The 26,749-nt window shown below is 41.1% G+C and overlaps 1 long non-coding RNA gene across 1 annotated transcript; it reads right to left on the reverse strand.

The window, feature by feature from the left end:
• On the reverse strand, nt 1–15,162 carry LOC127015538 (uncharacterized). The gene is made up of 4 exons (XR_007766354.1): nt 15,111–15,162; nt 5,608–5,694; nt 2,530–2,597; nt 1–631 (listed from the first exon to the last, which is right to left on the reverse strand). It is a non-coding gene; the product is annotated as an uncharacterized LOC127015538 (long non-coding RNA).
• Between the last annotated feature and the right edge of the window lie 11,587 nt (nt 15,163–26,749).

The following is a 26,749-nucleotide window of genomic DNA, read 5'->3' on the forward strand; positions in this document are numbered from 1 at the left end:
TAAAGCAAAATTTGTCTTTTGTTTTTAATTAAAGGAAAAAGAGAAGAATTTGTGACTACTATAATGCATTTCATACATTTATTCAGAATTTGCCACTATTTGCATAGCTACATTTGGGAATATTTATCATTTGACTTCTGCTGTAGCTGCAAATGTGTGCAAACCGGCTTTAACTAGTTAGTTTAATACTAGCAGCAGCAGCTCAGGGACCAGCATCAAGTAACTGTCCAAGTATTTACACAGTTTTTGGAGAGGAATTCACAGCCCACACAGGGTTCCCTTCAGCTGCACTGATAAAGGTGCCCAGACAAAAGCAAAGGTGGCTGAAATCTGTATTGCGGCAGCACCTGGGAGGCATAGTAATGGATGGCGGCCCCCTATGCTGCATACTGTATGAACACTGAACAAATTAGCAGGAACTCTTGAAGGTCAAGCCTGTATTTCTGAACTAAGCTCAGGTACGTCTACACAAGCTTCATTCGTGCTTGTGACCGTGATACCGGTGTGCCCCTTATCTCTCAGGAGTGGAAGTGACGATGGGAGATGATTGTGAGTCTCCTACCCTGGTACCTCCACTGGGAAAGGGGTGCTCAGGACCTCACTTCAACATCGTCTGCTCCAGCTTCTCCTTCTGTGAAGAGAAGCACGAAAGTATCGACTCAACTTCTTAGGTAAAGTATTCTGAGACATAAGGAAAGCACTGCAAAGTGCTGTTACTAATAACACTAACAGCATTTTGAGGTTTTTTAAACAGAAAATTAACCACAGACATGGAAACAGTCAAATAGCATCTTTTGTCATTATCAGGACGTGCAATGAAAGAGGTTGTTTTGGTGGGATGGCGCAAAGCACACGGCAATAAGTTGGTGCTTCGGTGCTGGTGCGCTCCGGGACAAGCTGCCAGCAAGGAGAGGTGCCCTGTGGTGGTTCTTGAGTTGCACCCGCTACACAGTGGCAAAGGTATCAGACAGACTAAAACCAGGGTCCTTTTAGATAGATGATGCTTTCTGAATGATACATAAGTTAAAAAATGCACTCTACTCCTTTCCAAATAGTCATCCACAATCTAGTACAGGCAGGATATACATAGGAGTGATTCAACTGTTAAAAGTCTATTATAACACAGTTTTGTGAACTATATATTTGGTGTCACATATATTTCTAATACTATATTTCAGTAAATAGCGTCCCAAATAAGGAAAAAATACTTCATTCTTATTCACTGCCTTTGAAGTTTTTGTTACCGAACAAATTAAAGCCCAAACTTATATTTCGGTGTTTTGTTTTTAAACCAATATATTTCCTAAAAGAAAACACAAACTTACTCTTTCTAAAATAACTGTAATTGAGTTGTTTAAAATAATCTTTTGAAGTTTCTACAAAACAAACGTTACATGATTGTGCCGAAGTATGAAAAGGGAAAATTGTCTAGAAGTCAATCTAGACAGGATTACTATTTATTCAAAGCTGGCCAAGTCTTTAAAAGAATTTAACTCATACGTATTAATGATACATAGCCAGATGTTCATTAATATCCAACGATACTGCTTTTCATAAAACACTAGAAGACGATAAAGTTATCTAATAGATCATGCAGAATGATAAATAAAACATGTAAAGCTCTGCCAGGAAAAAAGAGGTAGGAATTTTATTCCTGCACAAAGATATGAAATATTTACAAGAGAAAAATTTGTTGTTAACATTGTTATTAAGACCTTTCACTCCAAATGTGCTATTTTCACTATTAGGATTCTATACTGATTGCCTAACTTTCACTGTCTACTGTCAGAAACCTTTTTTTTTTTTTTTAAATTCAGCTTTATTATATGTGATTGAAGTGTTTGGCTTCAGTCTGTAGTAGCTGTTTCAAAAAATATGAATATATTTATAACTTTTGGCATTACTGCAGGGCATTATTCTACAAATTAAGTTTACAGCTGGTAGCATTTTTCCATAATGAATTATTGATTAATTATTGCAGATATTGCCTGTCCTCGCTCAGCCACCAAGCACGGCTTACTGCACTGCTAAGTCAGCCCATGCTAGAACTATTCCTTGAACTGAGTCCCCGAATGCCACATTCCCATCAGCTTTCACCTCTTTACTCTTGTCACCATCTTCCACAGAAATCGTCCGCGTTCTTCCCCGCTCGTTTTAAGACGCTGTACTGCATCACAAATATGTTCCAACATGATACTACCGGCGCTTATTAGAAGAGCATTTGCATTTACACTGCTTCCTAACAACCTTTATAAATTATTCTCTTGCTTTTAAATTAATAGTCATTGTGTATAATGTTTATGCGGTTCAGCCTTCTTCATCCTTCAGTCACCGTTTAGATCTGTTCAAAGCATATGGGGATGTGTGGGTGTGAACTTAAGTGAATGTTTCTGTGCTGTGCATACATATCCTGGCAAAGCATATTCACACCTATATCATAATGTGACAAGTACTAGGTACCAATTTAAACGGATAGAATCAACTTTAAGTTCAGTAAATGCTAGAAAAGTTAATGTTTTTGTTACTTACAAAGCAGTGATACCACACTCCATCAGTTTATGTTCCATTTATTTTCCCAGGAAGAAACCATCCGGTACCTGGAATAAAACAGTATTAAAATCTAATTTTACCTTATCCCAAGAAAGCATATTCCAGATCGATCGACACTGAAGTAAGCTACCAAGGTGATCTAAGCTTATCGTGGAATCATCCTGATTGTTCTGGACAATTTAATGACAATATGCCTAACCTTGTGTGTGCAGAGCTCCTTGCTGCATCTGTAGTCCAAAAATACTTTTATTAGACAGGTCAGAGAAAAAAATAAATAGTTTGTGTTCAAAAAATTGCTATGACCAAGTTTGTTTCATACAGATTCTACAATCACCAGTAATGTCAGCAGTGAAAGCTAACACTTTATATTCCTTTCTTTTTGTAAAGAACTTAATACAAAGAGATCCCTGTTTCCACTAGGACCTTCAGCTTCTTTTAGAATGATAAATTCAAGTATTAAATTAAGTTGGAGCAAGAAATCCTTGACTAACAGAAAAATAGAGACATGAAGGAACAGACAAAAATAAGCAGTACTGCACAGGTAGGCAGCCACTAACTGTGGGGTAGAAGCTTACACAATGTATTCCTTGTGTTACCTGGATCTATATTTAAGACAGACAGCAATGAACTATCACTTTACCTCAGTTTTTTGTGTTTATTTCCCTATTTGTTTCATTTATGAAACAGATACTTATAATACTCTTTAAACATTCAGCAGCTAGCTGTGATAAACACTATCTTCCTACTCCTGTAACAACTGATTTGTGCCGAGAACATCCACCGTTGCCTCGTACCACGGCTGGAAAAACAAGGGAACCTGCTGTATGGTTCACTTTTCATTTCCAGAACAAATTAAAAAAAAAAAAAAAAGAAAAAAGAAAAATAGCCTTTCTCATTGTTGCTGTGCTTAGCAGAGCAACTAGCACAGGGAAGTTGCCAATGAAGATCTGTAGCCGACCAAGTATATCTTGTAAATGTGTTTTCTAAGTCAGGAAGACTGAAATGTGGGAAGTAATTGTACAGAAAGAGGTAGTTGAGATTAGCATTTTGTGGGAAATCAAGTGACTCTTTGGAAGATGTATATTTTTGAAAAACACATGAACTCTTAAAGATTTTGTCAGGGGGAAGACCTTTGCTAGGAATTTTCCCTTTTTTGTGCTATTAGCAACTTAAAAGACTGCTGACGTATGCTGGCATCTGACTGGCATGACGAGAGCCCTGTACACTGCTACAATAAGCACGCTCCTGTTATCCATATTTAATTTTTGTTTCTCTTCCTTCAGCTCAAGCTAGCTGGAATGGAGACAGCTCAGTGTATTTAATCCTTGGGATAAGGAAGTCTTGAAATACTTCAGAAGTATCCTCCTGCAAATAAACTGGAGGTTGGGGATTGGCATCCACGTGCTCTTGTTCATGTGCAATTAGCATCCACGTGAGGAAGCAGATTCTTCAGCAGGAGAAGAGCTAGGGTGGATCATTTCTCCTGTTTCAGTGTATCTTCATATTACAGTCCAGGTCCTCATCTGATTAAAATCCACATATTTCGATGAGATCAACAAAATCCTGCTAGTTTAAAACAGCTAAGGACCTGCTCCTTGTCTCTGATCCCTGTCGTGGTTGCAGAGAGTTCTTACAGTGTTGCGGCAGAGGATGGATATGCCCCTTTTGGTCTCTAGCTAAACAAATGATGCACCGTTTTAACCCCCAGAAAGAGAGACCTCTCTAACGTACGCTCAGCCATGCCCCTGGGAAGGGGTGCATGACAAACAACAAAACAATCTTGCCCCTGTTTGCCCAGTGGTGACATCTGTGTCTTGTTCGCGACACACACACTTTTAAAATGGTTCTTCTCTCAGGTGGCAGTGAGCTGTGTAACTTCATTCCATCGATGTGAATAGCTAACAATTTTGCCTCAAGCCTTTGCATTACTATTGCGTTCAGGTATGAAGTTAGATTCCTCTTGCTGTGGAGGAGAGGAGGTGAAGTACAAGAGAAAATTTCATCTTTAATTAATTTGTGTTGGTCGCTTGTGTTCCAAAAGTAATACCAATACTCTAGAAGTTAAGTATTTGCATGGATATTTTGTTATATTCAAATAGACTTTCTGAAGTTTTATTTGAAGTACCTGTAATTCTTAACCCACGCTCATCGCTAATACACTTTCAGTAGGGGTCCTGCTCACCATATATGAAAATCTCTGAGCCAGATAGTGGGTTGATACTCCTAGGTAATGTAAATACAATTGTTTAAAAACACACACCAGTACATCTTCAAAGTGCAAAGAGGGGCCTTTCAAACAAAAATATCATATTTTTTTTTTAAACCAGCAATAATGGTACAGATACTCAGTTGATTTGCACTTGGAGAGCAACACTCAAGCTAGGGGAAGTATTTTCCTACTGTGGTTAGATCTTGAAAGATCTGTGCATGTGGGAGTCAAGTTGCACTTCACTTTGTGGGAGCTTCAAACCCAACAGTTCCAAGGGTAGTCTTGTGGGAAATAAGAAAGAGATTTGTAGGTGGATGGAGACGTGATGGCATTTGAAAAAAACTGGCCCACAGGTGGCCTGAACCTATTCTGCAGTGCTCACAAATCTTTGTGTTTGTAAATTTTAAAGAGGAATAAGAGTACTGAACATACCCAAAGCATTACATAGCTTTGAGATATTACCTTAAACACCTCATGGCTTTGCAACAAGCATGCATATGTTTTGTCATCAAAACCATGCAGGTACGTCATAGCCCTGGTAGAGCATCTCTTTGCCCCAAATGTTTAAGATTAAATCATATGGTGTCTTCAACATCTAGCATGCATTTGCAACTCTTTTGAAGGCAACTGAAAATGTTTAATTGGCTCAGATGTACTCACCTACATGATTATAAAGTGAAATAGGGTAGCTGACATTAAAGGCTATGGATATGGAATCCATAAAAATGTGATAACTTGTTCCAGCTGTAATTTCCCATAATATAATTTTCATGAACTTATCTGCCCATTATTTCCCTGAATTCATCTGAAACACCATATAGTGGTCAGAAAACCAGAAAAGAACTTACATTTCCCTTTTCTCCAGAGTAATTTGTAGGGCCAGATACCTTTCCCAGAGCAGCAAGAGGGAGATAAGATTGGAATGTAGAATTATTCTGGAAAATAAGTCAGGAGGGGGTTAAAAAAACATGACTAGTTTATACCATTCCACTTCTTCACCCTACTCTACGCAGCACGAGCATGCAGTCCTCTCTGCCACACCAGAGAGTTCAGCAATGAATTCTCAACATCTTTCCTGAGATGCTGCAGAGTCCTTTTTTCACTGGACATAACTATGCAATTATTTACTCAGTGGAAAAAAAAAAAAAATCTTAAAGAAAGCAAAGCTTAGTCAAAATAGAGAAGATGGAGCAGAATTAAAATAAACACTTGCTTTAGCCTATCTAGCTGTACCTTCCTCATGACTTGAGCTAGACAGGCTATTCTGAACCTATTTACCCAGAAAGCATAAAGTAGGTGTACGTCTAACAAGCAAAACCTTGTGCTTATAGTCTCCTACCAGCCAGCCCCTGCTGGTTTATGCAGGACAAGCGCCTCACCATCTCACAGCCTTATTAACTATTCCTTACGGGGCTAAGGTGACTACTGTCTTCAAAACCGATTTCCTCCAGCTACCTATGCAGGCCTTGAGGCTCACCGAGGCTACAAAGACCCTTAATGCTGATTATTAGACACCCTTCAAGGGCTTGCTGACCTAGTTTAGAAACCACATCTCACAGAGTGATCTTGGCCCTAGCCAGATTATGTATGCTGGTCGACACTTGAAACTTTCATTGGCTTGTCTGTGCAAGGTAAAGCATGCCAACGTAGTCATGCCAGTGAAAGCTCAGTGAGAATACATAATTATAACGATGCCTTTCACAGCTACAGCTTATTTCAGCCCCCTCACTAAGATGAGATACAATATTACAAGAACTTTCAGTGGAAGGGAGTTCATACTGGGACTGTTGCTGGTACTGTAGCTGTTTTAATTATAATCATGCAGTTAAAGCAGGGGAAAAAAAAAATCCTGCACTGTCCTTTCAACTGAGAAGACAGGCATTTTTCATCACTCCTCCTAAAATCATTTCCCTCTGTTTTGAAGTATGGTTTGAGGCAAGCGCTCCAAATCTTCTATCAAACTTGGGTCTCTTTGATGATCCCCTTAGGCTCCTGTTCTGCTGTATTAATTGAAGCTTAGTGCACTAGGAAATTTGGCCTCATAAATTGTAGAAATGGTGCATATTTATCAAGTAGTACTATAACCTGAGATACATTTTAATTTTTGATGTCACTAATCACTTCTTTGGTATGGAAAAACACACTGCCATGGTGAAATCTTATGATTTTTTTAGACAGGAAAACATCACAGAAGAACATTAGGAAAGTGTAAAGATTTCCTTCCTTTATAATGCTTGCTGTGTGATACATCTTTGAACAAGTCACTAACATGTGTCCTTCCTTGTTATAAAGCATATAACAAAACGCGTGCACCTACCTCGCAGGGGCGTTCTGAGGGCTGGCACTTGTAAAGCCCTTTTGAGGAAGAAAAGCATTATATGAGTACTGAGCACTAATCTCGGGCATGCGGACAAGCCGTGCACATTTGAAGTAAAAACCTTTCTAATAACATCCATCTGCATCTTGAATACAAGAAAGAAATTGTAAGACAGCCTGTCAATGATCAAGGCTTTTTCATGCAGCTCACCCTACTGTTTGGCGGCTGGCCAGCTCAGAGAGCCTACGGAGGAAAATGGCTCCGAAGGAAACAATGTGCATGTTAAGCAGAGGACAGCCTTTGTGAAGGGTGGGAAAAAACAAGACAAATACTCTCAACTGCCAAAGTGCTCTCTGGTACATGGAGGAATGAAGTGAGACGAAAGGGAAGGAAGAAACTGCAGCAGGCAGGAGCCTCCTCTTCTCACTAAAGATAACTCTAGCCTGTATGCACTATAATGCTGAAATAAAACACATTTCGACTTCAGGACCAGGCCTGCTTTACATTAAGGATGTTTCTCTGTGGAGAGGCTGGGAGAAGCCAGGGAAGGATTTATTTGGAACTGCGGCACCTAAGCCAACCAAGAATGCATGCTGACCTTCAAAACTGTATTAACGATACCACAAAGTCCTTCAAAAAAGTTTGTGGGGCAATGCAGTACGATCCGAGCATGCTGAGGAGATCCAAGTGGCTCTTCTTCAGATGGAGTGATGCCGACCTTTTTATTCAAAGGGACTTATCTCGCTGTCAAAGGCACTTTAACTGGTGCTGCTGACATGCAGGGCACTGGCTCCCTGAGTCCTCCCCTGCTATTACAAGCCCCTGCGCAGAATCAGCAAATTCTTTTGCTGATATATATACACACATATATATATCTCCAGTGTCAGAACTAGCCCCCTTACTTCCTCTCACCAGTCATCTACAGATTCATTTCACTCAAGCTGTGCTCCAGCTGTACAGCATTGCAATGCTGCAGCAAACATATGGAGTTTCAGCCAATAGTCCTCCTTCACTTCCTACAGGCTTTCAGTCTCTCTCTCTCCCTACAGTGCTTTGTGCACTACCTTGGATGCAGCAAGGTTTAATTAAATTAAAATAAGCAGGAATTGAACCAATAACAAGAAAATCTCCATCTATCTTCATATATTTAGAGAATTTGATCTGGAAAGCTTTCCAGTCCTCCATTAAAATGTTTATATGCAAGAGATTTCTCCTCTAATAAATCATGATTTACATTTAGATAGTACCTTTTATTCTGATAGCTTGTCTTTACTGAAAAGTTGATTCTAGTCAAGACTCATGTGTAGCCTTTCATTCAAATTCCTGCCATATAGAAAAAGCCGGGAATTAAATATTGCAGTGGCTTTTAATTCACGTTACCTTGCCACACATCAATTTAGCACAACTCATCAACTGCTAACATGATCAATAATTAATGTGGCTGCAGGTCATCTCCTTCAGAGTTCTGTTAGTCCTCTTAATGTCTTCCTGCGGTTCACTCCATGAGCCCAGGGAGGACAGGCCAGCTCTACCATGGCTCACTCGAGCATAATTCATAGAGGAGCTCAGTCCACCAAAACAAAAAAAAAAAATTAAAAAATTAAAATAAAAAAGAAAATAAAAAAACCAAAACCCCACACCAAAGCAAAAGACTTTGAATATGCTCTCAGAAGTGTTCAGGATCCAATAGATGAGCCCTGGTGAATTTTCCTACCGTGATATATCGTGTTACTAATCCCAGCGTTTGATTTCCTGACCTCCCCCTCTCCGCAGCAGGGATGGCAGAAGAGCATGTGTCCATGCCTCAGCTGTTCCAGCCCAGAGCCTAGCACCTTAACCCAAAGTCTTTGCAGCTGAAGCTGAGATGCCACGCTGTGGACTGAAGCAAACACTATTCACCTAGGTGGGGATACACGGCATCCAGTCAGTCACTACAGGGACAGCAACCTGCGGTGGAGAGACTGGCAACTGGAAACAGCGGCGTTAGAGATCTGTAGCACACAAAAGTGCACTCAGTACTAGCGTTCATTTGGCTGTTATTTTGGATGCATTTCGCAGTGTCGCTGCCCTAACTTGAGCTTGAGAGAAGTGATTCAAATGTAGACAAAGCCAATAAATACTCCAATAAAACAATAACTTCCCTGAGATCTTCAGGGCTTTTTTTAACCAAATTCAGGCCTGCCATAAGTACCGACAAACATATTCATTCTCATAGCAAAAAAAAACCCAAAACAAAACCACACTATGTAGTGACAGACAAAGCACAATCCTCAGAGTCAAACCTTGGGAAGCATGAAAATCACATATTAAGGGTAAAGTTTTTAGCATGGCTTACCATCTTCACACCACCTACAATGGCATTGCTACCAAGTAAATAGCATCATTAATACTGCTACCAACAAATCCCAGTAAGCAAAACATAAGTTTTTTTTCCCTCAGCCTTTCAGCAAAAACCTTGGCAGCAAGTCTATATATTCTTGTATTTATAGATTGCTGCACCCAGCTATCACAGTTGTTCATTTAGAAACTCTGTTTTAAAATAAAACAAACTACCAAGTCTAAGCAGGTAGAAAAAGCAGAACATGTGCTGCGGCTGCAGTGTTGCCTCATATCTCCCTCCATCTCAGAAGCACACCTTTCCAGCAAGACAGCTTATTTGTAAGGCCTGAGGAAGTCCTTATGTCCACCATGCAGCTGCTTCAAAACTGGATGTACTTTTGCAAGCATTTTTAATGGCATTAATGCCCTTGTTGCTGCTGAAAATTTTGAAGTCGTATGATTTAATCTGTAGTCCAAGGACACAGCAGTCATATTGTCCCATCTTTTATCTTTCTGTGACTCATTAGGATTTTTCTGCACAAAATATAACCATGCCAATTACCATCAATTGTGGAAGAAGTTTGCATAGCGTAAAGACAGACAAGAAAAATAAAGGTTATCCTCCTTCCTGTACGAAAATCAATACTAATATAAGCACACCTACAGTGTAGCATTGCTTGTGTAAGTATAACACCTCTTCAACTACACTGGTATTTTAAACAGCTACGCTCTTCCATGAAGACAAGGGCTTGAGGACGAAGCCAGCCTCTGAGCCTGTCTGCGTGTGCTGCCTCCCAGTTGCAAGGTAGCACGGCATGCCATTGCAGATGACCATTGCAGGTGACAGCAGGAGGCTGTACCCAGGCCCTGGAGATGCCTGGGAGAGGCTGGGTGCACTTCCACCCTGGCATGACAGAGCACAAAACAATCTGGGTGAAAGGCTTGGGGAAGTAAAGGGAGGAGGAGTGAGAAATGGGAGACCAGACTGGGAAGAGGAGGAGAGACCAAGACAAGTCACACTGGGAGGAGCAGCTGGAGGGTCAAGAGGAGGAGCCAGGAGCAAAATGTTGTTGAACAAGTAACCCTTGGTGATTCAGAGCCAGTGTCCACCAGCTCACTTCTTAGAAGATCAACATTTGCCAGCAAGCTTGCACAGACATGCATCGCCAATCCAACGCTCAGATACTGCCCTTTAGGGATGACTGGGAAAAAGAAAACTATTAAAGTGACAATAAAAAAAGCCTCAGTGCACAAATCAGAGCTTCCATGTATGTTTAACTAGAGTGTTAACGAACACTGTGCTATCCTTGATTATCCATTAATTAGAAGTTTATTTCAGATGTCATTGGAAATATACTGGAAACCTCTTGCTGAGTATTTTTAATATTGTATGTATTGCTGAAGTACTGAGGATTTGTATTGCACCATACCAGTCCCTTTGGATTCGCACATGTAGAAATGGCTCGTGCCCTAAGGTGTTTACAAGTGAAAGAAAAAGCAGGAGACAACAGATGGAACCAGCAGCTGGAGGATCTGCAGAAATCGAGGCAGCTCCGACAGGCACGCCAGCCAGACTTTTGTCTGGGGCTCTCTTACTCCATACCTTTTGCCAGCACCAAAAAAAAAAAAATAATCTCAAAAAAGTTACTGGGTGAACCAGAGAAAAAGTAACTCTAGAAAAAGACCTACATGTCCTCACTTGGATCACTTTCATGGAGTTGAGGACCCTGAAGAGCCACAAGTGCTGCCCAGGAGCCATCTTTTTGGATGAAGACCCCCTGAAGCAGCAAAGGGCAGCTGAAACCCAAAAAATAAGGGTCTCTACAACTGTAGTTTTCTAAAGACAAATCATTTTACTTGTCAAGGGGCAGTCTCCAGCAGACTTATTGCACCCATGGAAGCAGATGTGGGCCTCACGTGGAGTCAGCTCTCCAAGGACACCTGCAGGGGCTGCCTCCCCAGGGCTGCCTGCCTGCCGGTGGGGGGATTGGGCCAGGCCAGCACCGGGGACACTCACAGAGCCAAGGGGACGATATGTCACAATGCATCAGTCCTCAGCGCCTGTGTGGGGGGAAGAGCCTGCAGCCACCGCAGTGGTGGGCACAGGAGTCCAGGTGCAGCAGGGGCTCGACCCTTCCCAGGCAAGGAGAGCCTGCACCATGCCCTCCTTCCACCACGGAGCACTCGGCAGGGGAGGCATTCGGGGAGGCAAGGGTGATATTCTCCGGTAGGTGATGGCACCGGGATCTCGGAGCCCCTCGCACAGCAGGGATGCTGCTTCAGCCTGGAGCAGGACTGCAGGTGCTACAGGGACAGGGAAAGGGCAGCGTTACTGCGTATCTGCATTGCCGGTGTTTGTCCAGGGAACCCTTATTTAACATGATAGATTGGTGATTACAGTACAAGCAGCACAGATAAGAAAGATTAAGTAGCGGCAAAAAATGTATGTTAAATGGTACCATAGCTTTTGTTTCATTGGACAGTTTGATGCCTAAGTAGAAAAAAACCCTACTTTCGTTGTTTACATTTTTCACATCAAGTAACTATCCGGGTGTTTTTCAATCACGGGGGATTATTTATTGCGTGCTAGGCGCACACATGCGTGCACACCCAGAGACAGTAACATGAACTGGATACTTTTTGCAATTTGGAAGCTTTTGTGCCCTGCTCAGCAGTTCTTATTCATTACTTTAAAAGTGTGCCCCACACCTGCGTATTGAAGAAAAAACCCTGGCGGTATTTGTGGAGAGAACGAGGTTTTGGTCCAGGGGCTGAATGAAAACCTCCTGCTGAGCGCCAGCAAGGATTTCTCTGTGTTTCTAGTTAACAGCAGTTACAGAGATGTTATCCTACTACAGCTCCATTTGAATTTCAAATGCACCAGTGTAAAAGAGCAGACTCGAGAATAAAACTGATGGACTAAAAAATATGTCCCTTTATTAAATGAATCTGAATTTGTCTTGGAGCCTGCTTTTAAATTATAGTGATGGTCTGTATATAGATTCACACTAATAATGATTTTTTTAATAGTACAGATTTAGAGACTGATACCTTTCAGCACACTTGTATCTTGTAATAGTTAAATGAGAATTGTACAAATTGTACTTCAATATTCTATTTGTTCCTTAAATGCCAAGATGCTAGAAACAATATCTGGATGGTATAAATTGTGTTACAATACAGTATATGTATTCCAGTAGCACTGAATATATGAGTTTGTGTTCTTCAAGTTACACACAGCAGTAGTTTCTGCTATTGGGGTACAAGTCACAGGAACATAAAAACTGTAGTTTGGGGTCAGATTAAGAATGCATATCATCTAATAACCTTGCCAGAATTGCTCTTAAATCTCATTCACAGTTTTTGCCTTGCAACTCCTTTGCAGCAAAAGGTGACTCAATTTAGCTATGAACTACATGAAAAAGAATTTCCTTTGAAGTTTTAAATCTATTTGTAGCAATTTAATTCTAGGTTTTGGCTTATGAAATGTTGCAACTGCTCCTTACTAATCTTCTTCAGAAAGGTCATTATTTAACAGCTCTCTACTACAGCCTTTTCAGTCATTTCTGAGAGAGACAGAGAGAACATAAAATTTATTTAGACTTCCTGAAAAAATGAAGTCAAATACGTTGTCTTTAATTCCAGATTATTGCTAGTTTTCAGCTGTTAACTACCTGTGCCATTCTGTTAATCTTAAGTACATCCTCATCAGCCACTTTCAGTATATTTTCTCATTTTAACAGATCATTTCATGAGATTGGTAAGAATGGCAACCAGAAGAGCACACAATATTCAAGATATAGGTGCAGCACCAACATATTCAGTGGCATAATATCTGGAGGTCATGTTGAGTTGCCTGTTCGCTATGAGCCAACATCACACCATCCCTACTCCTTGTCAGAAGGAGCAGAGAGTGGTAAAATTGCATGGTGTAAGTTGTATAAATAGCACCCAGTGACAAAACCAGCCTGTCAGTTTACCTACTCAACTCTTCTGCAGCATTGTTAATACCATTAAAAAACAGAGCAGGTTTCAGAAAAATGTCAGGTTGGATAAATCTATTTCGATCCAACTACTGTGCTACGCACTGTCCTAAGAGGTTTTTCTACCAAAGAGCTTTTCTACCCTGCTTTTTATCAAATATCATGGTAAGATTGCTATTACTCTCAGTAGATGGTGGATTACACCCTCTTAGGAGCATAGGTTTTCTGGGGAAGGCACTTTTCCTGAGAAACTAATCTTGGAAAGTGCTTTGGACTCTTCTTGCTGACTGTCCTTAATCCAATAACGTCGCAACAATATTGTGTGACACAGGCATTGCTCCTGTGAATTATTTCTGCCAGGCAATTCTGAGACAAGAGGAATAGTCAAGGTTATTTTTAAAGCACCAGAAGTAACTTAATCGCGGCAACATAATTGCTAATCGAGAATGCACAGCTTGCTATTAGTGACACTGATATCTTGTAAAGGGAAAAGTAAATTTCACCTGATTATTTATAGAGTTCTGTTGCATGTAATGGAGCAAGTGTGTTATTGCAGATTTACAAGTTAGCAGATTGGTTCACAATTAGCATATTATTCATATGCATTCTAGGACTCTTAAGATACAGAGCCAAGCATCTATGTTTCAAGTTCCTAATATTCCAGGTAGGCCTATGATTACTGTTCCATTTCCAGTGGTTTAAAGATTAGAAGATTAATTTTTTTAAAAATCCCTTAAATAATTCCTTAAAAATAAAGTGGGATTTATTTATGTAATAGTATCTGCAAGCTTCTTCGTTCTGATTTCAACAAAACATACAACTCTCTTGTCGTGATCCAATTTTTTAAAAAATAGTGCACTCACATACCTCCACAGCTGTGTCCTAGAATTTCTACTGATCTCCTGATCCAACAGGCAATCCTAAGGTCAAAAGGGGTTTAACCTTCTCATATAGCCTCAGAAACCATCTTCTCAAGGAAGCAAAGATGATAAACTGAATGATAAACCTGGCCAAGCAGGACTTCTTCACTCTATCATTTCAGTCATTCTCATAGAGGATCCTGATTAACTGCTTGAATGACTGTCAGCAGGTGACAGGAAGGTAGAGCTTGCTTTTATTTCTTCTGCTTTCTTCCAGCCTCAGGCTCTTAATCAAATTTGGGAGAAAAAGCTAAGCAAATAAAAGCAGAGTTAAATACTACTTGAAGTATGGCGCAGCTGATACATGTTACCTTTTGAAGATATCTAACTGGGGTATTAAAATGACACTTCTTGTGTCTAACAACGGCCCCATTATCTCTGTCTTCATAACACATATGTAAAGCAGGAAAGTGTTAAAGAAGAACCATGACTATACAAGAGTCTGAACTGATAGGCTATTTGTGATTTCAGAGCCTCCAGGAGGGTTAGATTGAAAGACTTAGACCATCCTTCTGCACCAGCCTTCATCTGCTGATTGCTGTAGCCTCTGGTTTGCATGCAGCATCCCCAGGGACCCAAAGGCATTTACATCTGTGTGCGTGCCGGGGTGGGAAGCACCGCTTCGGGTGCAATCCTCCTCGGGACAATGCCGGCTCAGCAGTTCTGACCTTCAGCCACTTGTTCCCATCTCGCCCTGTTTGTTTTGGCACAACTGTTTCTCCCCAAGCCACCCCCCGAGGCCACATGGAAAATGAGATCACTGAACTGATCTGTGTTAAAAATAACCAGGAAAAAAACCCAAAACATTTTACCATGCGGTTGAGAAGCAGTTGTTCCTGTGCCGTGAGCAGCCCTGGGTAGGCAGGCAGAGGGGCTGAAGCTGGCAGCGCTGCAAAGAAATGGCATGTGGCATCTCACCCAAAGCTGGTGGCTCTTATTAGATGGTGATCTCAGGGTAGTTCTCAGAGGGTGGATTCTTACACCAAGCAGGTGAACATCGTGATTGCCATTTGCACGGGTATACCCAGGAGGCTGAGATATCTGAGAGATCTTTTTCTCTAAAGACAGGCAGAAAAAAGGGCAAAAAAGCAGCAGTGAGATGCAGGAACTGTTGATGCCTATGCTGTCCCTGATGAGTGGTTACCTCTGTTTATTGACTGCCATTTGGTGCTTTTCAAGAGGAAATGTATTTAATGTATGAAAGATGGAAAGCAGTTTATGATGTTAAAACTCTGCCTCCATCTTTTGAAGAAAATAATGGAAGTAAAATAAGCCAAAGAGACATATTTGCGTTTGGAATAATGTTGGAAATTATAGTCTGTAACAGAGCTTAAGCTTTTCATTATTTCTCCATTTCTTGTTCACAAATTAATATTTAGCGCTCAGTCTGGCTTAACTTATCAGTTTTAAAACAGAATAGAAAACCTTCTTATCACTGATTTAGAATCACTGGCCCTGAGGCTCTGTTTTCTGAGCTGCTCACTCCTCCTGCAAATCACAGAGTACCTTCAGCTCATGTGGAAATTAATAGGTTCTGTTGTAAACACGTCTTGGGCCTGCTTATGCTTTTCATTAAGCCATCATGAAATAGCTATTCCTAGATAACACCAGCTGTGGCCGTTTTATACTGGAAAGCAATTGGGATGTTCCAGTTAAACTGGAACCAGGAACTCCGGAAAAAGAAAGTCCACACATGGAATTAATTTGAAAAGAGTTAATCAGAGCAATACCAAGCACAATCCATGGTATTTGCTATATGTTTACGTGGTTTAAGTAAGGTTAAAATGTTCATCACAGGGTGACAAGGCCAATTTTGGCCTTGATTCTCTGAAACCTTACACAAAATATGCTTAACCATATCCACCACGAGTAGTAATCCTAACCACCAGCTTCAGCTGGTCAAATTATTGTCATCTGGAAGTTACTGTTTGGCCAGCAGGATGAACTATTTCTGTTGTTGTTGAGGGAGTGGGAGGACACTAATTCCCTAAAGGGTGTTGTAAATTCAAGCAATGGTTCTGTTTTTAGCAATGATTTGGTTTTGTGCTTTTAAATATATCCTACTAGCATAAGTGCTTGCTGGGGAATAAGACTGCTAGGATTTATACAATTATTTATTTACATTAGTGTAAATAAAATTTGATGCTCTAGCTTATAATTAATATTTTAACAGTAAGAGTGAAACAAAAGGAAAACCAGTCTCAGCGTTATTTAAATAATTGTCATTCTTACTATCATCTCTTCCCCCATTCATCATTCTGGGAATATACCCACAGCTTTCTCCAAAACTTTGATCAAATAAATATGTCTTTCACTGTGCCTAGAGAATTGGTGCATCTGGACCAAGCTAGGGAGCATACTGCAGAGTTTTCACGTCTCCACAGAGTGTGCGCTGCCAGCAGCGCCTCTCTTTATCTGACCAAGAATAGCCTGCTTAAATGCCTTTGCTAAGCCAAAACTGTTGAGAGGCAGTCCCTCAGGAATCAAGCCAGGGTTTTTCCCAGTGACAGATATATTCCATCTTCATCCTTATTAATGGAACATTTATAATTGATTTTCTTTCTTTACCCTTTCCCTTATTCTACAAGGAAGAACGAAAGTCTAAACTTTGCCTTCTGTATGACAAACACGAAGGCATTCCTTACAGAATGTTAAGCACACAGTGGGAAGCACTGAGAGACCGCTTGACTTTCTATTAAACTACAATTCAATTTCTACCGATTATTCAAACACATTGTTTCTTCTGAAGCCCAGACAGAACAATAACACATGTAATTAGTGCAGATTCTTCTCTGGAAAGGGGAATGTACAGTTACATGAGAGTCCAGACTATGGACTTGAAAAATAATAAACTCGGTGGAAAAAACAGGACATAGTTCCAAGATGTATTTTCTCTGGCAGCAAAGTTGATTTAAGAGGTTCCTGCTTTTCGTTTTTGCACCTATGGCACAGTCCACTGCCTCTGCACTTGTGCTGATGCGACTGTTTTGGGGCTGTGCTGTAAACTGGAGTAGTGAAACAATCTTAGGAAAATTTCCCCATCACCTTTAATCAACAGTGAAAAATGTTGTAAATTAGCAGGACCCCATTATGCAGAGGCCTTGGAACCACACTGTGCATCAGCTGTTAACTCAGAGAAGCAGGCTCAGTTAGTACCTGCTCCTCAGAGCTCAGCTGCTGATTACAGGATGCTGGAAATACGGATACGATGTTAAAGGAAGCACTGCATGGACTACCCACACTTAAAATTTAGCCCCGTGCTGAACAGGACTGAATCGGGTTTTAAAAGCTGCCCTTCCCTGTGAATGCAATACAGTCAAAACAAAATCATCAGCCTTTACTGAGAGGCTAACCTGACTTTGAACTGAACTGGAGTGATCTTTGTTTCAATTGTCTCTCCACAGTGATCTATTTTCAGTTAACATGGATCCTGAGAAGGCATATGGCTTGGAAATGAATCCCTTGCCTAGGAATAGGAGTCAAGTATTATCTACACTTGAAAGTTCAGTTGGATTAACATTTAATTATAGACACTATTCTGGAATAACTCCCCAAGTGTTTCATAAAAAGAGTTTTCATTTTCAAGAGCTGCTCCATGTGAAAACTCACCCTCCCGTTTTGCACTTTTGTTTTTATTTTCTGATAACTATGATAGTTTGGAGGATGATTTTTTTTTTTTCATCTTCAGCCTGGATCAATACAGCTCTACTAGCTAAAGCAATAGCATAAATATCAGTAGACCAGCAGGGAACTGATTTAAATCTATGCCAGCAATGAAGTTGTCTGGCATCATCAGCTGCTGCTCCAGTAGGAGACTTTGTCAGCACGCTTCTAATGGTTTGTCCTTTTAACTAAAAACATGGCTTGTGGCTTTTCCAGAGGCCTGAATCCACACTATGCTTTATAATCTCTCTGTGTGACAAAGCTTTAGGGCTGAGCCTGGTGCAGAAGGAACTCTGGTTGATGCCCAAAGAAAGATCTGTCTCCCACTGTAATGATGAAATATTTCTAAGAGCTTTACATTTTTTTCACAAACGTGGGCGACAGATATTCCCTCCTCAGCTGGAAACCTGTGTGGGGTTTGTCTGGCTAAATGATATTCGATGGCTGAATCGTTATAAAGTCCCAGTTATAGAGGTGATGATGGAAATGGTAACAAGACTGTCCCATTCAGGCAATCGTGATCTTAACAACTTAGTCATACTAAATTTGGAGTATCTTTTTTGAAGCTATTATCCAAGTGCTTTGTAATAACCATTAAGGCAGAATCTGCCTTCGTATACTGTCAAGTTCTAACAACCCTCAGTTTTGGCAGTAAAAATATCAATACTAATCTCAGGCTGTAAATTGATGCTACAGAGACTTCGGTGATCGATGAGTTCCCATAACACTCTTGCCCTGTCTGCACAGGTGGGAGACACAGCTTGCAACCACGAGCCCTCAGGTTAAGTTTCTAGCTATCTGTGTTGCTAAAGCAGTTTTCTAAAGACTTGCTTTACTTATTTGTATTCAGTCCATACAGACCATAACAGCACAGGGCTCCTTGCAAAGAGCACCACTGCCTGTGTTTTACTGACTCTGAAACAGTGGTGTGGAGGCTACGGGTGAACCTCAGCGTGAGTGAAACTCTGAGGTTAGCTCTGTGCCTTAGTCTCCACTCTCCAGCATCTTGCGTTGCAACCAGAGAAAACTCAGGTACTCAGGCTGGGTGGGAGCTGTGAGGCTTTCCAGCCAGATGTCCCACCTGAAGGCTCAGCGGACCAGCAAGGCGGAGTATGGCTTCGCTTCGCTGTTCTTGTACTGTGCCTTCTGGACGTGCACCTGATCAGCTGGAACAGCATCTCATTCCATGAATTCAGACCCTTCTGTAATTCTGCTCTAAAATTCCCTGTAGACACGTCCTGAATGACCAGAAAAATCTCTTAAAATCATTGGGCTTTGTTATTTGAAGTGACTTGCATTCAATGATATTTTAACTTGGCATTGAAATCAATTAAAATGAATTAAAGCCACTTTAATTCTGGATTAGAATACTTATATTGACTTAATGTAGTAAACCCAAACCACTTTAAATTCATATCTTTGGCTAATAGGTATTCATTTCCTGAACATATTTATATAAATAAAACTGAAAGCACCATTTTAACAGGTAGGCACCCAATCAAATATAACAAAAAGTTGCTTTTTACCAGAAGGAAGCTAATTTTGTTTCATGTCATGCCGCTTTTTCAATAGGCAGATTTTCAGAGCAGGAAAAAGGAACATTTCAGTGAAAAAACCCATCCGTGACCCCCACTCCAGGAGACACACTCTAACAAAAGGTATAACAAGTACAATGTTCTTGCAAAGTGGAACAGCTATATAAAATGGTTGCATTATAAGTGAGATAAAAGAAAATAAAGCATACTGAAATAGGTTAGTAGCAAAAATAATTTAAATAGAGTTTCTCTGTCTTTCTGTCTGTAGGGCCCAGATGCTATACGTGATTACAGAACAAGGAAGCTTGGACACACTCCTTACATAAGGAGCGACATCTCCAGCAACAGAGGGTACCAGCAATGCTAACTACTTGCGGCGCCTGGCCCCCCCGTCCTCCGTACGTATCACCTTGCAGACCTCACTACCCTGGCAAAGCTGGGTGGGGTGCGAGGGAGCTCAGCCATTTCACTAGGAAACATCTCCGGAGTGGAGTGCAGATTAAGGTGAGGAAGACTTCATATATGAAATTACCTGAGTTGCAGACGGCAGAAGAAAGTTGTGCTCTGCTTTGCAGTTTCATTCTGAATTATCATTAGGGCCGAAATTAATCATGGACTAAGGAAGGAATAAGAGAGAATACAGCTTAGATTAAAAACTGTGCTAAGCAAAACATCAGCCCAGGCTTACAGAAGCTTCAAGAAATATTTTGGTAACAGTTTGCCCGAAGTCAGGTTCCCAGGTGGATGAAGTTGCCTGAAAAATAACCTGATTAAAGCATCCTACTTAACATAATACAACAGCTGCTTTTAAGGGCTGAGTGGCTGTGGGCTGGATTTTCCAACATGACTAGAGTAGACAGAGATGCGGGAGGAGCTGTTTGAGGGAGCAAGGTCTAACGTGACATGAGCCATCAAGTGATCCTGCCTTGCCAATTCCCGAAGGCTGCAGAGAGACCCAAAGCATCAGGTTTGCAACCTCTGTATGACCAGAATCCCACAGGGTTTTGCGTGCTCGCAGATGTTTAAAGGCCCCCAGTAACTCTGCAAACCTGCATGTTACTCAGTCTCATGCAGGGCGTGGGGTGCAGAAATACATAACAAGCTTCAGACACCTGAATTTGTTCCTCTTTCCACTTGTTCTAGGTCCTCATTTTGAAAGTCTTACTTCACACTTAGTTACAGCTGAATTCATATTTGCATTAGATTATAATAAAAAGTCCTACAGCTTGATTCCTGAAACAATTTATATTTATATATGTAGATATGATATACATCACATTTTTCTTATACATACATGTGCGAATTCACATGTGATGATATGGCTATATTTAACATTGCTATGTTTATTGCATAGTAGTTTTAGAAGCCCAAAATAGGCTAAGGTTTTGATTTTTTTTAGGGCTGTATGAAAAAATACCACCATGTTTTTTTCCTAAAACAAGCTTTTTCAATAGTTAAGGTGCTCTTACATTGTGCTGCACTGTGTCTACATTGAACACTGTGTATCCCTCCAAGTATACCCTTCTTAAAACACCGAAAATAAAGAAAGTATGTAAGTTATTCATGGTTTTTGTCTGTTATTTTTTGTCTGTTATATACCATGTTGAAAATAGACATAACTCATTAAGTGGACACAGTGAGGGGAAGGGAAATTCGTCCCTCCTGGGAGCAAATGAGCCTGCTTGGCAGGGAGGAAGCTTCCCAAGGACAGAGCGAGACAGCTAGAAAAAGCAAGTAGAAATGAGAAATCTTGGGAACTGGAAAGCTGTGGCATAATTGGGATTAGAGAACTGCTGGGAATAGAAGATGCACAGGCTGCTGAAGTGAAGGAAAGGAAAATAATTTTGGAGAGCCAAAGGACAATGATGTGTAGCATTTTCTGTAACCCAGGAAGCTGGTGAAAGGTTATTAGAGCAGGAGTGAACTTGGAAGAGAGGAACCATGCCCCATGGACCGAGTGAGCAGGGTTAGATGTGTTTACAGACCTTGCAGAGTCTGGTTTCAGTCTGAGTTTTCTGCAGTTATAAAATTTGCCTTGACTTAATATCTGTTCATGTGAAATCAACTTTTGAGCTTAAGGGGTCTTTTGTGCTTCTTGAGGACATTTGAAGAGAAGCGGTAGGGCTACCTTGAATCTGTAGCTGACTGGGAGTCCCCTCAAGTAGAAAAGACCAGCCACTGGGTTATCAGCTCTGAGCAGCTGCCCTTTTTGGTCCTCATGAGGATCTGGTGTTCTCTTCCCAAACACACAACAGACTATCCCCCCCTCCCCAGGAGGAAGAAAAGCTAGAAGGAGGGGTAGATTTTCCTATTTGATCCTCCCACCGGGATGCGGAGAAGAGGAAGAAGAGGAACTCTCCCAGTTTGTTTTCCCCTACTCACAGCTATTCACAAGCAAAAGAATATATTCAGTAGCACGGTATGAAAGTAGTTGCAGGTGGAACTGTAATAAGTGGATGGAGCTGCTTGTCTGAGTCAACTAGCCATTGAAAATAAGAAGCTTAACTGTATCAGATCTATCTGAAAGGAACTGATATCTGGTACAAAACTGATAAATCTTTGGTTTCTAGAGGCTGATCCTTTGTGACTTAATGATGTGATGCAGGGAGATAAGAGTCAGCAGCATTCAGACACTCTGCAAGCCTCATTTGATCCCTGAGGACACCCTTTTTGCATTCCTGCTGTACACCACCTTTCTAGGTCAAACTCTGAATCTTCATTGATCATTTCTCTGCAAAGTCTGAATAGACATATGGTCCTGGAAAAAACTGTTGTATTGACTAACATCTCCTGCCATTACTCAAAAAACATTTCCTGCTGAAACAAACCTGGTGTGAGTCCGAACTTGTGAAAACACAAATAAGGGTGTGCATATATGTGACACACATGCATAACCTCCATGTATCGGTGCATGCGTGTTATACCTATACACTAGGTTTGTGATATTGCTTTTCTGAATTTAACAACGTGCACCTGAATTCTCTTCCTTTTTAACAAAAAAGCGCCAATGTGCAGTAGTAAGGGGCGCTTTGGCACGTTTGTGCAGAGGTGTGTGTTCTTAGGAAGCAGTAGTCATTTAGGAAAGACTTGTCCGATGTGAGTAGGTACATCCCAGGAGCACTGCTGTGTGCCAACACACAGTCTGGATTTTAATAGCAGAGAAGGGGGATGTTAGGTGTCTCTCAGTTATGGAAGAAGCTGCTGCTTAAAATGTGCTATCACAGCCTGACACATTCTGCAGCTCCGGCCATGAGAGAGGCCAGCAAAAGCTGAGCTCTGCATAAGTGACCAGAGGTCCTCCTGCTTCCCCCCTGGTCCCCTATGTGGCAAAGGGCAGTTAAATTTAGCATAATACAATAGGGTTTTTTCCATTATCAGCTATCTATTCATAAATGAACTCTCCAATATAGAATGAACTCTCAGTATTCAATGGGGTTTCTTTTTTATAGTCTATAGATTTTATGGTCTACTTTGTATTTCTAAATGGGCTATTTCTAGTACTAAAATGGATCTGAACCATTTTCTTCATGTAAAATCAATAGCCGACATGGATTCCAAGTCTCTCTCTTAAATATCTAAGCATCAACAAATAATTTCACTACTCTCATTTCTGATCTGCAGATATTGCTCTCATCACAGATTAAAATAAAAACAATTTAAGCTACTTAGTGAAGTTAAAATAAATGGCTTTTAGAACAATTTATTAGAGAAATAAAGCTTTTAGCTCATTATTTATCATATGATCTTTAACGAATTTTCAGCTAAAATACAGTGCTTATATTTACTGTCCTTTACACCATAGATACACTGTTGAGATATTCTAACCAAGCATGTTTAAGACATCCAGACTTATTAGAATAATGCTTTCAAACATATTGTACAAAGTGATAATTCTTAACTCGCAGTGCTTCTGCCAGTGTTAACACCCCCAAATTTCTGAAAGTGAAAGCACATTGCATGCTGAACAAGGGCCTTAATGCTGTCACCATAGAGATGACACTTCGCAACCCTTATTTATGTCTCCTTGATTGCACCAAACAAATGCACTCTCTTTACAGACAAACGCTTTTGGTTTCTTGAGGACAATTTCTCTAGATTATGTTTTAAATAATGTCTTTGTAGAGACATAAATATTACTTTGTAGAATGGTGAATTTTTCACCATAAATAATACAGTAACCCTTCAGATAGATAGAAGAAAGATAACAATCAGTTTGAATAAATGCGAAGGAAATTCCTTAGTTAAAATGACAGACAGACAGAACAGACACTCTCTTTGTCTCCACAGAAGAGGATGAAAGAACCTGTTATTTGTATTTGGCCAATGAACTTGAAAACGCAGGACAGAAAATATTTTGGGTAAACCAAAACAAAAATATTTTTCTAGGATTGGAAAACCAAAGCCACTTATTCTTCCTTCAAAACAGAAAAAAAGAAAAGACATTTTGAAACTGTTTTTACAACATTTTTCTTTTTTTCCCAGTAGAAAGCTTTGCAAAACTGAGCTCAAATTCATAAATATTGTTAGCCGCTTTCCAGTAAATCAAATAATCATAAAAATAACCACCCAGCCTTGTTTTGTAATAGCTAGAGAGTGAAAGTCAACACAGTGCAGAAGGGCTATGCACTTCCATCTCCGAAGCTAGCTGCCTTTCGTGCCATGCAATCTTACCACAAGAAGTCCTTGCTCCCACCCCCCGTTGAGCAATCGCTGCAGGGAAGCAATTTCTCTGATCGGTGAAGTGCCATGCACATTCATAGGTCTGCATAAGCACTTACTAAGAGCAAGGAAAATGATATATGATAGCAAAAGTCATACTTTATTTTAATACGAGAAGGGACTTCAACACAAAGTTTGTGTCTCTGGATTGAGCGTGTTTAAGCCTGACCAGGTCGTTCAGTGTGGGATGCCTCGGCTGGTCAGCAACATGTGTGGAGTTTGGTTTGCTGTGTGTAATTGCAGTTGGCTTCCTCAGCCTTACTCCTGACAAATCCCACACTAGACCCAAGGAAGAGCATTCCCTAAGTTACTGATCAAAACAGTTGTTTTGCCTCTTTTTTCTGACTTTTACTCTAGTTTATTCTTTCTTAATTGTGCTTGTTTCCATGACAGCTAGGGCCATAAAAACAAAACCCCTTAAAATACTAATTTGATTAAGCTTTTATCAAATGATCACAATCTAAATGCTTCTGTGGTGATAAGCCCTCTCCTAACACAGAAAGCTTTGCGCTGTGACCCGTGAGCCAAATCCAACCCAGAGGACAACTCCACCTGCCCTGCCACCCCTAATGGTGACGGCGGGGGGAGAGGGACTGAAGGCAGATCATCTGCTCTTCCCAAATACCGCCTGTATTTGGAGCAAGGAGCTGCTGGTTCAGCTAATAGACCCTCAGCATCAACACTGCTACATGCCAATCACCATGATGTCTGGTCTGCATATGCTTAATAGCTACTGATTGCAGAAGCTGATTATCTAATTGCTCTGTCATGTTGTCTTTGACCTCACGCTTGGCCCAAATCCTCCGGTCCTTGATGTTGCTTGCACTTTCTAGAAATAGCCAGGCTGCCTGTCCAGACAAGGAAAAGCAAGCGCGGGGCAGGTGGTGTCAGGGACTTGTGCTTTTGACCCTGAAGGCAATACGGATTCAACTGACTTGAAGCACTTAACTCTGTGAACTTGAGCCTGAACATACACAGCTGGTACAGAAGGGGTAGATACTCTCAGTAGAGCTCTGTTTCTTAAGCTGTAGTAGGCAAAAGTGACCTGGGAGCTTAAACCTCCCCAAAGCAGGAATCATCTCCCTTTTGTGCAAACGGTACGGTGGAGTCAAACCCAATTAAGGTTTTTAAGAGTAATTTGCTGCTGTTCCTTTTACTAGAGTCTGTACACTGAATTGCTCACATCTGCCAGAGAAAACCACAGAAAAACTTCAGTTTATCTCCTCTGACATCTCTGAGAAACAGAGCTGCTACGTGCTCCCCTTATCTCTCAACATGCCTTATCAGGGAAAAAAAACCAACCCCCCCAAAAATGTAACTCCTAGTGACTGCTGTGATGGATGTCCCCATGCAGGCTGCCTTGTTGTCCCCAAGGATGGCAGCCGAGGCAGTTCGGGGGGCTGCGGTGGGGCGAGCCGCCTGCCGCCTGCCCCGGCCCAGCCTGCAGCGCCCAGGGCAGGAAGGAGGGTCCGTGTCCCCTTCTGTGCTGTGGGTTGCTGTGACAGCCACAGGAGTGCTGGCAAGTCCCTCTCCATCTGAGCAAAGGGGATAAATCTGCGCGCCTGAATCCAAGCACCAATGTCTACCCAGCTGCCTCCTCATAACGTCTCTAACTGGGCTGTGACACCCGCAAGAGGGAAATCCAGTTTTCCCTCAGAGCAGTTGTTCCCCGATGCTCAGACTCGCTAGTACTGCAACTGCGGCACTGGTTCACACGTAAAATGGGATCTCTTTTCAGCTTTTGGTTGGGAACGTGGATGCTTATTTTTTCAAGTGCATGTCTTCAGCAGTTGAAGGAGGCCACTAGACAGACACAGTTGTTTTAGTACAGTCCTACGGAAAACAAAGAGAAAAAGCAGAACAGGATAGCAAGGATGAAGGGAAGGACAGTTGTGAGTGGGGAGACAAACTGGAGGACATGGGCCAGTTCGAAGCCTTTGTCCAGCTACTGGTCTAAGTACAGCTTGGGCAAATCATGAGCTACAACTTTAACGCTACTTGAATTCTGTGGGCTGAGGAAGAAGAAATTGCCTAAGCAACTGTTACCACTTAATCTATGTCTGACTTTTTTGCTGTTTGGTTGCACAGGACCTGAACAATTACACTGAGTAAATAAGATGAGGAAGCAGGGAAGTCAGGGAGGACAATTAAGCCACCCTGTTTTGTTGAGCTGCAGAGGAGCTCTGATTCAGCTATTTGTACCAATTCTTTTCCCAACATATGGTCCAAGTCCTGCCTGCAGATAAGCATGACAGGTATTCAAATAAAGACTACTCAGTGTAGGTGTTGCTGACAAACACGTATGCTGCACTGTTGCTTCTCTCCCCAAGACAAATGTAACACACGGTTATCTCACTCAAGCAAGCTAAGTTTAAAAACCAGCTTATTACTGAATATTGAACCTTGGCTTATTTACAGTGATATTTGCTATCCTGGCTGCATTTGTGCCCGTGATCTCAAAGGTACAGTCTGTCATGGACTTTGGGTTTTATCCCTTTTCTGTTTTCCATTTGTGACCTTTGGATGCATTTTAA

Source organism: Gymnogyps californianus, chromosome 4 (genome assembly GCF_018139145.2).
Source record: "Gymnogyps californianus isolate 813 chromosome 4, ASM1813914v2, whole genome shotgun sequence".
NCBI classification, from domain to species: domain Eukaryota; kingdom Metazoa; phylum Chordata; class Aves; order Accipitriformes; family Cathartidae; genus Gymnogyps; species Gymnogyps californianus.